Genomic DNA, 14,431 nt, shown 5'->3' with positions numbered 1-14,431 from the left:
AAGACTCACCAGTGACGCCCAGATATAAAAGATCGAAAGCGAAAAAAAGTACAAAGTTGTACAGCACTGAAGATCAAAAGTTGAAAAAGGCTGTGTCAAATACGGCTGTTTTTATGCTTGGGATAAGAACATCCTTATTATTTAGAACAATTAATGCTATTGCAAACATTAAATTTTATCAAATGAATATAACAGATATACATAATGAAACTGAAGTATTAACTCATTACAGAAAAAAAAAAACACGAATACATAATGCAAAGACAACACAGAATAGACACACCCGACTCAGTCCAGGCCTCAACGCAGTAAATTGTGAAAATGACGTCACATACGATGGTGAAAAGGCATTAAAAATTACGTCACATTTGAATTTATGAAATTTCTGAAACAGCAGAAGAATGACGTCACATATGAAAAACTATATCTCAAAAGTAACATAGAATTAGGATTGATTAAAGATTATAATAGAACTAAATACTGATATTGCATTTAAACACAATGCATATTGGAATACTTATTAATAGCAATTAACTATAATATATATATGTCCAGTTTGTTATGAATCCAACTTCAAACGTAAATTATCGTACAGATTACGTTGACCAAAATTAAATCTAATAAATGACGGCGGTGATTAATTTTTCTTTCCATAACACATAAATATAATAGAAAAAACGTCAACACATTTGACAAAATCCGATGAGAATTACAAATATAACATTAAACATTTAAACTAAATACATGAATTTGGGATAGACAAGTACCGTAACACGTCTTATAGTCATGCGAATTCACACTCAGCAAAACAGTCACAATCGGGAATAAGTCACGTTTGGTAATTAAAAGATTAGACGACATAATGACAAACCACAATCTACCATGTGGTAAAAATGTCCTTAGCTAGTTTGGTTAAAGACACATCGTATGGATCCACCAATTCGTGATGGTGTCCATAAAATTTACGGAGTGTCAATTTTAATCTGTCCTCCTCATAACTTTGTTGGAGTAGTTTCTGCGTTAGGAGCACACTCTTGTATATGAAGTCCGTATAGTGTGAACAAACACGTGAATAACGTATCAATTGTGATATGTAAACACCATACGAAGGGGCAGATGGTATGTTACTGCTGAGAAATGGGAAATTGATAATTGGGAAGTTGAAATCGTCCCGTTTGTCATAGATTTTCGTGTGAAGTCGTCCATCTACGTCAATATTGTGGAAAAGATCAAGGTATGAAGCAGTCCTTCTAGTATCAGTAGTATCCTTAATTTCAAGTTCACTGGGATATATGAGATGTAAGTATTGGCTGAAGTATGGGTTATTCAATGATAGAACATCAGCAATATATCGGAAAGTAAAATTAAAGAATTTCGCAAGGTGCTTTTTCTTTTTGTCTTTTAGAAGGTTCTGGATGAATTCTGCTTCATACGAGTACAAAAACAAATCAGCCAGCAGGGGTGCACAATTAGTACCCATTGGAATACCGATTGTCTGTTGAAATATAAATCCTCCAAACTCAACAAATATATTGTCGATCAAAAAGTCCAGCATTTTGATAATATCATCTTCAGTATATTTTCTGGAAGATTCAGTGTGATTCTTCACAAAATATGAATTATTGTAACCCAAAACAAGAAATTTGTATCTACGATTCCCATTTTTATAGAAAAAGCTCTGTTTTATGAGATGGTGAAGTCGATCTTTCAACTGAGTGGGGAATAGTAGTATATAGCGTAGAAAAATCAAAAGTTTTTATGTTGCTGCAAAATTGCAAAGATTGTGATCGAAGGTTAAGCAGTAGATCTTTGGAATTTTTGAGAATCCACATCTGGTTAACACCACTGGTAGAATATATCTCCTCACAATATGTTTGAAGCCCATCTTTAACTGTAGAAAGAATAGTAGTCAGAACTAGTGTTTTGAAAAGTTGATTATTTTGAAACTGGGACTCGAACTCCCTTAACAATTATAGATCATCGTAAAGCCCTCAACAATGAGGAAAAACGCAAACCGTATAGTCAGCTATCAAAGGTCTGGCCATAAGAAATGTGAAACAATTCAAACGAGAAAAGGTTCATACTAATTTATAACAATTCAATTTACGAAAAAAACACCAAATATGACAGACAAAAACTTATGATAACCACTGAATTACATTTTTTTCTTAATATGTCATGTACCAAGTCAGGCAAGTGGCTTTAATTATCTTATAGTACGTTTCTATGTGTTACATTGTCGTTTGGTTTTTGATGCACTTTTGGGTTTCTGTCGTTTCGTATTTTTCCACTTATAGTTGATGTGTTTCCCTTGGTTTTAATTTTTTACCATGATTACTCCAGACTTTGGAAAAACATATAAAAAATCTGACGGGGTTTCACCGTTGTATGAGCGCTCATCTCCCCTATCTTAGAATAGTGGTGTAACAGCACAAAATTAGAAACTGTAAAATTCAGTTAAAAGGTTTTACTCAATATATTGGTTCGACGCACTACAACAAATAGCATAAAAACAATACACAAAAAACAACGAAATAGGAGAACCCACAGATACTAAAAATTAGTTCAAAACTAATTAATAAATGATATTCTTGTACAATGACATCATATAATTAAACTGTATCGAAAAGATGTAGGGTTTTGAGAATTCAAAACTGTCCATTTACATTTAGTAATGTTTAATCTTTAAAAATAAAATTGATGTTTTCGATGTAGGGTTTTGAGAATTCAAAACTGTTCATTTACAATTAGTAATGTTTAATCTTTAAAAATAAAATCGATGTAAGTACCGAGAAAAACAATATTCAAAGATTTAACTACGGTGATAAATCGATAATCTTTAAGAATAAGTTAATTCGAAAGATCAACGATCTACATGGCTGGTATCTTATTGACTGTCATATAAGATAGGATGTGATATCCCGCTTTTAATGAGAATTCTTCAGGTTCAGCTAAATTTCATAACAAGATTTTTGTACCTATAAAATAATTTATAGCCGTTAGGTAAAACTGGCACCAAGTTTTTGGTGGATTTTTTTTAAACTATCAACCGCATTCATTCGAGATGACATTTATCATTTAGCGGATTCAAAATCTTTCTAAAAAAACATGTCCTACCTTTTGTTGTGATTGCACTGTGTACCATAGTACCAATTTTACCTGCCGGCTAGTAAATTTTTTAATTAATTTGTAGAAACAAAATCCTGCAATCAAAGAAAGGAAAATGTAAAAATTAGGAAACTACAAATTCTCTCTTCTGTCATTTAGTTTATAGTTTCCCATGTGATACTGAAATGTTGAAATCTAGAAAAGAAAAATTGTTGCTGTTTCCATTAGATTTATTAGAAACAAGTTCTTTTGAAATACAGTAAATTTCATAGACTTCATAAATGTATATAAAAACTATTATCATCTCATCACAGTACGCATATTTAGTATGCTTTCCTTTTTCAATACATAAGAGAGCTTTTCATAAGTTGCAACAAAATCTGCAATAAGATTTTCCACTTCTTTTAACTTCTGTTTGATAGGATTATGTGGGAGTGTAGTGTACTAAGTCGAACTGTCAGAACTGTCAAACGAATTGAACATCAAAAGCATCTAATTTATATAAAACATTAAGAGAGTTTTGACACGACAAAATTTAATGATTTTTATTTTTCATATGCTAGATAAAAAAAATAATAAGTTCTTTAGTAGAAGTAAGTGAACTAGTTAACAACACATAATGACTCCCGTTTTGAGGTGTTGCAATGAGAAATTGAAATATGTTTTTTGCGACATCCATATCTACGTATTGTGATTGGTGAGATGACTTGATATGATTCATAGACAATAGTATCGATGTTCAAATCTAGTATATCATAAAATAAGAAGAGTAACTAGCTTATATTTTTTTCAGTATGATAACAGCAATTAATTAACGTGAATTTCATATTTTACGAAATGGTGTTTACCAGGCTTATATGAAAAATTTATCACATGTTTCCAGCTATTATCACTTGCCTTTCCGTAAAGTTATCGCATGGCATTCTGATGATACTCGGCAATTTCCTGAAAAACAACTTATAGTACGTTTTCAGGGGAAAAGATTACAGAGAAGGGTACAAAACAAATATCAAGAAACAGGCAAAATATATTAATAAAGAACAGGTAAAATGCAAAACAAAAAAAAAAACAATTGATTCATCCGTCGTCAGTAAACTTTTTGAACAATTTAAAAGGATCAATATAGTTTTTAAATAGTTATTTTTTTGCATTGTTGAAGAATATAATAAAAAGATCATGACATATAATTTTATTTTTCATATCAGATGTATTATCAGCCCTACGTCAATTTTTGCTCTCGAGCCTTCGGCTTTTGGTCTGATGTTGAACATTATGCTGATAATACATCTGATATATAAAAAAAAATGCATTGTAATAATCTTCTATTATCCATTTTGAATATATAAAATATATATTCAGTAATTTGAAATGGATTCGTAATATAATGTATCGGCACTACAGTTTTACGTGAATTTGTCTGGCAGAATTTATTACAAACTGTAACATTCAGTTTCAATAGGTTTAACTCAAAAGATCTGTATGAGGCTTAAAAACACGAACATACACACAATAGACACATCACACCGTAATTAAAGTACTCGCAGTGCATAGTTAAAATAATATACAACTTATAGATAACTCATGTCCTCGTAGAATAAAGTATCAACAATTTGTATTCATTATTCAGTAAATATCCATCGGTTTTCAATGTAAAGACGTCGCAAACTCTGAGAAACGCATGACCTTTTGCAATGTCATGAGTTCATGTCACTGAAGGTATATCGGAAAAACATATATTTGGTTATGTTTCAATTTTTCAGTATCACAATCAATAGTATTAGTACCGAATAAACATGCATGACGTACCCATTAAAGCTCCCTTTGGGGTTGATCGCTATCACTTGGTTTGGTTATACAAATCAACTGATGAGACTTGGACATTGTTATCTCGCTGATATATCCTTTTTTATATCTTATATCGTTTATCGTTTATCATTTATAATATTGCAAGTATCCGAAAATCTGTAGTTCGTTAAGAATAGAGTTCAAACTCCTAAACGGTTTGATGAATGATAACTTTTGTCATGTTAAATTCAATGAAAACAAAATAAGTATTACAAATACATTAACTTGTTTGACATCTAAATATGAGCTTGGTGAAAAAATAAAAAGGTTATTAAATTGACGATGTGGTCTTTTTTCAATGAAAATTCATCACTGAATTTTGATGGTTTGTTGATAGTTAATTATATTAATGTAGAATTTTACGCCTCTCACAATTATATTTCCTATAGAAAACAAAGAACGGACAAGTGTAAACGTTCCAAAGGTTGCAATGCAGTAAATATTGACAATGCAATTTCCCATAGGAATTCCTTTATCTGCTTACCCTGTCGAAGCACGTGAGATCACCCCCAGTTATTGGTGGGCTTCGTGTTGCTTAGTCTTTAGTTTTCGTGGGAAACTTGAATATTGAAATCTAGAAAAGAGCAATTATTGCTGTATATTAGAAATTTAATCATCTCATCACAGTAAGTGTATTTATTATGTTTTACTTTTCGTAACAAAAAAAGAGCTTTTCATAAGTTGCAGCAAAATCTACAATCGGATTTCCCACTTCTTCTAACTTCTGTTTGATAGGATTATGTGTAAGTGTAGTGCACAGAGTCCAATTGTCATAACTGTCAAACGAACAGAACATCAAAAGTATCTAATTTATATAAAACATCCAAACAGATTTTGACACTCCAAAACATAATTGACTCTATTTTTTCAATATGCTCTATTACAAAAATTAATAATAAGTTCTTTAGAGAAGTAAGTTATATAGTTTACAGCACAGCAACACTTCCGTATTGTGGTTTTTCAATGAGAACCTGTATACGGTTTTTGCATGCATGTCTTTTTCTATGTATAGTGATTGGTAAGATGCTGTGATTAATAGACTATAGTGGTTTACCGTTGTTCAAATCTGTTATATGTATCCATTTTGAATATAAAAAAATATATTTAGATTTGATACTGATTTGTCTTATAATATATTGACACTATTGTAAAACATTGATGAGTATCGCAGAACTACAAATGAGTTCGCATTATAATTAATCATGTTGAAATATTGTAATAAAATGTTAAAAGTATGCTAAGTTTTTTCAAATTTACAAATTTGATTAAAAATTATCATTTGCCATCAAACTTTTGGCAACAACTGATATCTGCTGAAGCATAACCAGAACATATAATTTGTTTAAACTTATATATTTGTATGAGATATCTTTTCACAAATCATCTTTGTATGTAGGATCATATCCGAATATGAATAAGTAAAACTCAAAAAGGAGTAATTATGTAAAATTTTGCTATTTTTCCAAAAGCCGATTCGTATTAAAAAAAGCATTTAAAAAATATAGATGTATTCAACTGCTATGTGATAGACTAATCTCTATGGCATATTATAAAATACAAATATTGAACTTTTTATATTTTCGAATACAAGTGGTCAGTAAAGTGGCCTTACAATACCTTTATCTTTGTATCTATTTTTTTCCAAATTGAACGAGGCAAAATCAATACATGTATAAAAAAATACCTTCATAATCATTTTATTGGATTTTTTTAAAATGTTTTCTCTACCCTGAAAACTTGTCTTAACTGATAACTTTATATTTTTGTATCCAATTGAACAAAAAAAATATTAAACAAAAACACCAAAACACTGATTGGAATTGATGAACATATCATTCTGTATCAAAAGTTGCAGTTTCTTGTTAAAGGGCATATATAGAATAGTAGTTTACCGATGTTCGTTTATACAGCAAACAAGCCTTAACAACTGAACCCCATCAAGGTAAGGCGACAAAGTGTACATAAATTTCTTCCACAGATGTTAAACAAATGTGTTTTGTGCAATGAAATTTTAATGAGCAATTAATGAAGATTTTGTGTTTAAGAGTATATTGAAATCTCTTGAATGGGCTTTTGTGCCAGTTTGTGTTTTAATATTTTTTTTTATTTATATAGCCTTCATCTAAAATTACAAGACTTGATGACAAAATTTTAAATTACTACATTATTTTGTTCTCGAGCAATGTAAGAAAAACTCCACTAAACAATGGTTTTAATGTATTAATCATGCGTTCAAACTTATTGATTTATCTTTTTAATAAAATTATTTTGTGCATTGAACTTTTTCTTCAGAATTGTTAAATAATATTTCCCAACACTTTTTTTACTGTTTCTTTCATTTCGGTTTCCTCTTTACAATTGCTCTGTGTGCTTGAATAATTTCTCTCGCGAGAGTTATATTGGTAAAGAGTAAGAAAACAGAAAGACAATACATCAATATCCTACATTTCTGACGATTTTGATAATATTATGGATAATCTTTTAAAAAAAAAGCCTATTTACAAGGGTTTTATAGAAAAACTTGTGAACATAAAATGTATTGTTATATTTGTAATTTTCATCGGATTTTGTCAAATTGGTTGACGTCTTTTCTATTAAATTCATGTGTTATGGTAAAGAAAATTAATCACTGCCTTCACTTATTAGTTTTGATTCTGTTCAACGTAATCTGTACGATTTTTATGTTTGAAGTTAGATTCAAAACAAACCGGACATATATATAATATAGTTGATTGCTATTGATTAGTGTTGCAATGTGCATTGTGTTTAAATGTAATATCAGTATTTAGTTCTATTATAATCTTAATTCAATCCTATTTCTGTCTTATTTTTTAGAAATAATTTTTCAAATATGACATCATATTTGTGCTGTTTAAGAAATTTAAATGTCTGCATGACGTAATATTGTACCTTTTCAACACTTCGTATTTGACGTCATGGTTATGAGTTTTTGCGTTTAGGCCTGGTTTGTCACTGAGTCGGGCGTGTCTATTTTCTGTGTTGTTCTTCAATGTATTATGTATTATGGTTTTGTTTTCTGTAATTAGTTAAGACGTCAGTTTTATCATGTAAATCTGTTATATTCATTTGATAAAATTTACTGTTTGCAATAGCATAATTTGTTCTATATAATAAGGATGTTCTTATCACAAGCAAAAAACCCTAGCCTTATTTGGCACAACCTTTTTCAACTTTTGATCCTCAGAGCTGTACAACTTTGTACCCTTTTTTCACTTTCGAACTTTTATATCTGGGCGTCACTGGTAAGTCTTGTTTGCACGAGGCGCGTTTTTAACGTAATGAATTTTAAACCTGATGCCTTTTGTTATCTATTATTCATGTGTTTCTTTGCCTAATACGTTCTTTTATTTATTTGTATTGTAGTCCTGTATTATTATGTTGTCATTTTAATGTTATATTTAACCCTTTCCCTTTTATGCATTTTAGACCTTTACTTATCGAAAATACATTATCGAAGTTTAAATAAATACAGCATTCGCATCAATGGTCAGACACATATCATGTTGGGCTCAAATGAAAGATAATTGGTAAAATATTTCAAAAAATTAAGTTTGAAGATAATTCGTCATTTTTTGGTCACGTGGTATATTTCTAAAAGTCACGTGACTGTTGGAGAAAAAGTGAAAAAATACGAAATCCATGGGCAAAAAGTCGTGCAGAGACATATTGGTGGGCTAATAGGGTCAGGTTTGATGGAAACACAATGCCTCGAGTCTGTTGAAGCCATATAAGTTATCATAATGGTATAAATAGACGCATAACGTGCTATAGGCCTTGAAATATCGATTTCCGTAACATTCAAAATAATTTGATTTTAGACGCTCTTTTTGTCCGATTTCAAACTTGGATCCTAGTTATTTGTCTAATTCGTTTTCAATCAATCAGCAACCTAAACTTTGTTTTTACAAGGGAAAAATTCATTGAATTACCAATGCTAGCTTGATCTGGGACACCCTTGACCGAACCCGATGGAGCAAAGGGGGTAAAAAAAGGGGGGGGGGGCAATTTTGCACACACATTCTTTTTAAAAAATTTCGTAGGTTTCCTTTTTGAAATTGAAAGTAAAGTTAAGTTAAGTTGAGTTACATTTAATATAGGAAATTAATTTTCCAACTCCGGCAGTTATGTTAAGTTAAGTTACATTTAATATAGGAAATTAATTTTCCAACTCAGGCAGTTAAGTTAAGTTAAGTTAAGTTACATTTAATATAGGAAATTAATTTTCCAACTCCGGCAGTGGGATTCGAACTCTCAATCTTAGCGCCTTGGGATATATCAGCGTACCCCTGCGCCACTGGCATTGTAGTGAATTTATTGAAATTTAAGTACTTAAGTGTACTACTACGGAAGAAATTAAAAAAAATAATATAAAGATTCTCACCCAGTTTGTTTTCTTTTTGGAATTATGTGTTCAGATGATAATTTTTTGTTGCCAAATGCATGATTTTTACGCAAATCTAGGAGGAATCCACTCTTTAAACTGTCATTTTATCATTGAAATATACATGTTCCTTTATACAAACAAAAGTGTTTTCAACTTTAGTATACCGCAACACTTACGAAAACCATGTTTTGTTACATCTATTTCAACTTTGCAAAAAAAAAATTCAGAATATTTTTGCCGTTTTTGTCTCTTTTCTCATAATATCTTTAAGAAATGACTTCAGATTTTTAGCGTATTTCAAGTTTGTGATTGCGCTGCTACACTAAAAATTACATTTGCAACTAGTGTACAAGTTAGAACTATTTGTTTAATACTATTCTTCAAAAACGCACTGCACAGTTATTGAAAAAAGTCATAAATCCTCTTAAAAGAGCAGTTTTCTTTGCACTTCTTTTTGAGAATATTCCTCAAAATTCGAAGAAAAATAAATGGTTTTTCCAGAAAAATTACACATCAGTAAGGGGCGACTTGTTTATTAACTAATAATGATAGAGGTTTGATGCACATTAAATCGCATTGCTGGTAATCTGAGGATTAATTTGAGCCCTTAACCACATCTGTACGTCAGCAAATGGCGATTAAACAAGTTTAAATGCCCCAAAAAAATCTTGAAATTGTTTTGACCGGTAAGCTGTACCGGTGTGAAAGGAAGAGGGTTAACAATGCCATCAAAGTGCGAGGTTTGGCATGCCACAAAACCAGGTTCAACCCACCATTTTTTTCTTTAAAAATGTCCTGTACCAAGTCAGCAAAATGGCCATTTTTATATCATAGTTCATTTCTGTGTGTGTAACATTTTTACGTTGTGTTTCCGTTGTGTCGTTTGTTTTCTCCTATTTTTGAGTGTGAATTCACATTACTATAAGACGTGTCACGGTACTTTTCTATCCCAAATTCATGTATTTGGTTTTGATGTTATATTGGTTATTCTCATCGGATGTTGTCTAATGCTTAGTCCGTTGCTGTGTGTGTTACGTTTTAATGTTGTGTCGTTGTTCTCCTCTAATATTTAATGCGTTTCCCTCAGTTCTAGTTTGTTACCCCGATTTAGTTTCTTGTCCATAGATTTATGAGTTTTGAACAGCGGTATACTACTGTTGCCTTTATTCATATACCTTTGTTACATTTCATGGATGACTTTGCAATGATACAGTCTGTTTGTCAATGTTCAGCTCATACGAATATAGTAATATGCTCAAACTAAGCTTGTGAATTCCTCCTGTAAAGTAAATAAACTCATCATAGATACCAGGATTGAAATATTATATTTACGCCGGACGTACCTTTCGTCAACAAACGACTCAACAGTGACGCTCGAATATAAAAATGTTAAAAAAAGCCAAATAAAGTACGAAGTTGAAAAGCATTGAGTACCTGTTTTTCCTAAAAGTTTGCCAAATACAGCTAAGGAAAATATTCCTGAGGTAGAAAAGCCTTAGTATTTCAATAATTCAAAGTTTTGTTAACAGTTTATTTATTTTTATGAACATATCAATGATAACTCAAGTCAACACAGAAGTGTTGACTACTGGGCTAATGATACCCTCGGGGAATTGAAACTCCACCAGCAGTGGCATCGACCCAGTGGTTGTAAATAAACTGATCATAGATACCAGGATTGAGATAACCTTTTATAATTTGGGCTGATACAGGTCATTCTAGAAACTTTTTGTGCGCTCTTTTATCATACCATTTGCACTTAACTAGCGCTGAGGTACGTCAACTTTCAGAGTACCACCATTAACAAATGCTTCTGTATTTTCATCATTTATACGACACATTATGTTTATTTTGTCAATGTATTATATTATGCAATTGTGCTAAAACTAAGGACGCAATATCTCCAGGAAATTTTGACCTTATACAATTTCGGCTTACCAGTTTCATAAGGCGCTTTTGGTTTTCTTCCCAGAAACATTTTCATATATTTGGCATTTCATACTTTTGCTAATAAGCATATCTCATAAGATTTATCCCAGAAACAAGTGTTGTGCAAAGGGAAATGGTAGCATCCTTATTGTAGCATCTTCACAAAGGACATATGAACTTCTTTGTTTAATAATACGAATCAAAATGATCTATTCGTAATATGAAAAAAAAATTCCTATATAAGTATTTTCATTATTTATATAGTATATAATTATTTTTAATGATACAATAGATTCAGTTGTTGTCTGCAAAACCATCGGTGCATCGACAAAATGTTGCCAGGACTACAGTTAGGTAAGAGTAAGGTGATTTATCATGTCTGCTGGGATTCCATTTATGTCTCAATAATCCAGGAGAAAACGACGTACTTCGGTTATCTCCGGACTAATTTGATCATTAAAGTAATATCGCTGAATTACAAGCAAAAGAAACGACATTTCCTGGAAGGAGCAGATGTCAGGTCGTAGATAATTGACTTTGAGTGACACAAATAGCATTGGTGTAATTGATAACAAGACATAGGTCGGGGCAGTCGTGTGTCATTTGAAACTTTACATGTATCTATGTGCTACGAATAATAAACCAATACAAAACATTTTTCATAACACGATAATTATCAACCGCGATTATATAAAACCGTCACACGTATTGACAATATGGTTTTAGCTAACACAATAATAGCCTTGAATGCCAGATTATTTTGACCAGGAGAATGTTGAATACTGATCTAGAAAAAAATACCACTGTGTGAATCAATGTCAATTAGACGCATTGCTAATACTTTATAGGTTAGAGACAAAGGTTAAAGAACATTCATTGGAGACAATGACTGTCGAAAATATATTGTCAACATTTTAGATACATTCTAGTTGGAAAAAAATTAACAATAAACTTTGTCTCTTAGGAAATTTCCTGACGCACAACAGTCATTCCAATAAAGTATTTATTTCAATAAATTAGCCGAATTACCAAATACCTTTATCAGATTATTAGTAATATCACAAGGAAACGTATTGTTCACGGATGTCAAATAACAGTAAGTGAGGGTGTGTCCGTTATAATTATTGTTTGGTTGTTGTTGGGGTTTTTTTTTGGGGTCAACTCTTTAAAGTAAACAAACCAGGCGTTCAGTGAAGATGAATCAATAACATTAGAATTTGTTCAATTATGCAATTTTATTACAACCAAAACACGGTTATTATACCAATAAAAATAAATAAAAAACAAAAACAAAAACTCCTGTGTTCAACCTTTTAAAATATAAAATTGAAATTAAATGCACAGAATTCGTGCTGTTTGGTCGTGAGAAAACAACTGTTCTAAACAATTCTAAATTATTCAAACGAACATTACATATTTATGTAGATATAAGAAGATGTGGTGTGAGTGCCAATGAGACAACTCTCCATCCAAGTCACAATTTTTAAAAGTAAACCATGTGCAATTTTATGTAATTGTCTTGACGTGTATTATCGGATTATTGTTTGTCATTTCTTATTTCAGATGTATAATCAGTCCAAAGTTCAACATCAGCCAAAGAGCGAGAGGAGAAAAAGCAATAGCAAAACGTATGTTTATACTAAAAAAAACCAACCCTGTTTGGAAAGTAGCTTGCTTTATGTTGGAAACCTTGAAAAATTCATTTATTGTATCATAATATATTTTCTTGTTTCCTTATATTTGTTTTGTATCCTATTTTGTTATGTTTTTTAGTGAAAACGTTCCATTGTTGTATTTTTTCCAAAATTTGCCAAGTAACGTTGGGATACCATGCGATAACATTACGGAAAAGCATGCGATAATTACCGGAAGAAGTTGATAACTTTTTCAAATTAGCCCGCTAAGCACCACTTTTGAAAATATTGAATTCGCATAAATTTTATCGTTTAAACATACTGTAAAAATTATATACCTCAGGGCTGACATGATATATCTTTGATACACTACTTTTATTCAAGTCACGGTTAAGGCTTATTTGCCTTGACCTGATTTTACACCAGGAACAAATTTTCAATAACCTTAATCTATACTGAAATTCACATCATAGATTCATGTGTGTTTTGTTAGTATCGAAATAAATTTAGGCGTATTTCTGAACACATGACCAAAAGGCTAAAAAAGCAAAGAGAGGAATTCGTACTATAATTTAGACAGATGTTCATTAAAAAAAGAAGGAAACTCCCCAAAGTAAAGTTATATTGGATATAATTCTATGAATTGTCTTTGATTCTACAGTTATCGAATTCCATTGAGGTTTTTTTTGGGTGTTAATTTTAACAACTCTATGTTTTACCCTCCGTTGGAACAAATACAAGGGAATATGATTGGTCATACCTCATTTTTTTTGTGAAATATGTTGAATCATTTGAAAGTCTGAAATGTTTTAGCAAGGCATAGATAGCCTTAGCCAGATCTAGTACAATCTCTCTCAATCATGATTTGATTTTTAGTATTAAATCTCTTCAACTTCGTATATGGTTTTGCCTTCGTACTGAATTTAGTCGAGCACCACTGATAAGTCTAATGTAGATTGATGTCTTTATAATGATGTTGTGTGATATAAATCATGTAGAAATAACAAGACTATCATAATTCATTTTAATAACTGCATCTTGTATACGATAGTATAACAATAAATGATATAATGTCCTCAAAACAAGTGTTTAAAGATCATATTGATGATGGAAAGTTGTCAGTGCTAAAATAAGTTTGCAACTCCCTAGGGGTAATGTAACCTTGGGCTGTTCGGTTTATTTCGTATAAGTTTGGATAATTGAAACCATTCTATGTATTTGCCTTTTCAAACATTTAGTTATGAGCGAAATCGTTTATGCCTTCATACTGATTTTATTCGAGCACCACTGATGAGTCTAATGTAGACGAATTACGCTTTTTGGCGAATGTGATTTCGCAAGCTTTTCTTTATATGGTTAGAAGTTCGCTTACGGTATTAATAATATTACGTAAAGAACCGTGACTAAAGGCTATTCTTGACAATTATGCCTAACACTAAAATGAATACAATACGGACGTATTATCCAATATATTTTGTTTTTTTTTAAATATGATTCTATTTTTGTCATT

This window comes from Mytilus galloprovincialis, chromosome 4 (assembly GCF_965363235.1).
Source record: "Mytilus galloprovincialis chromosome 4, xbMytGall1.hap1.1, whole genome shotgun sequence".
Classification (NCBI taxonomy): Eukaryota; Metazoa; Mollusca; class Bivalvia; order Mytilida; family Mytilidae; genus Mytilus; species Mytilus galloprovincialis.
Note: the sequence above shows the minus strand (reverse complement) of the source record.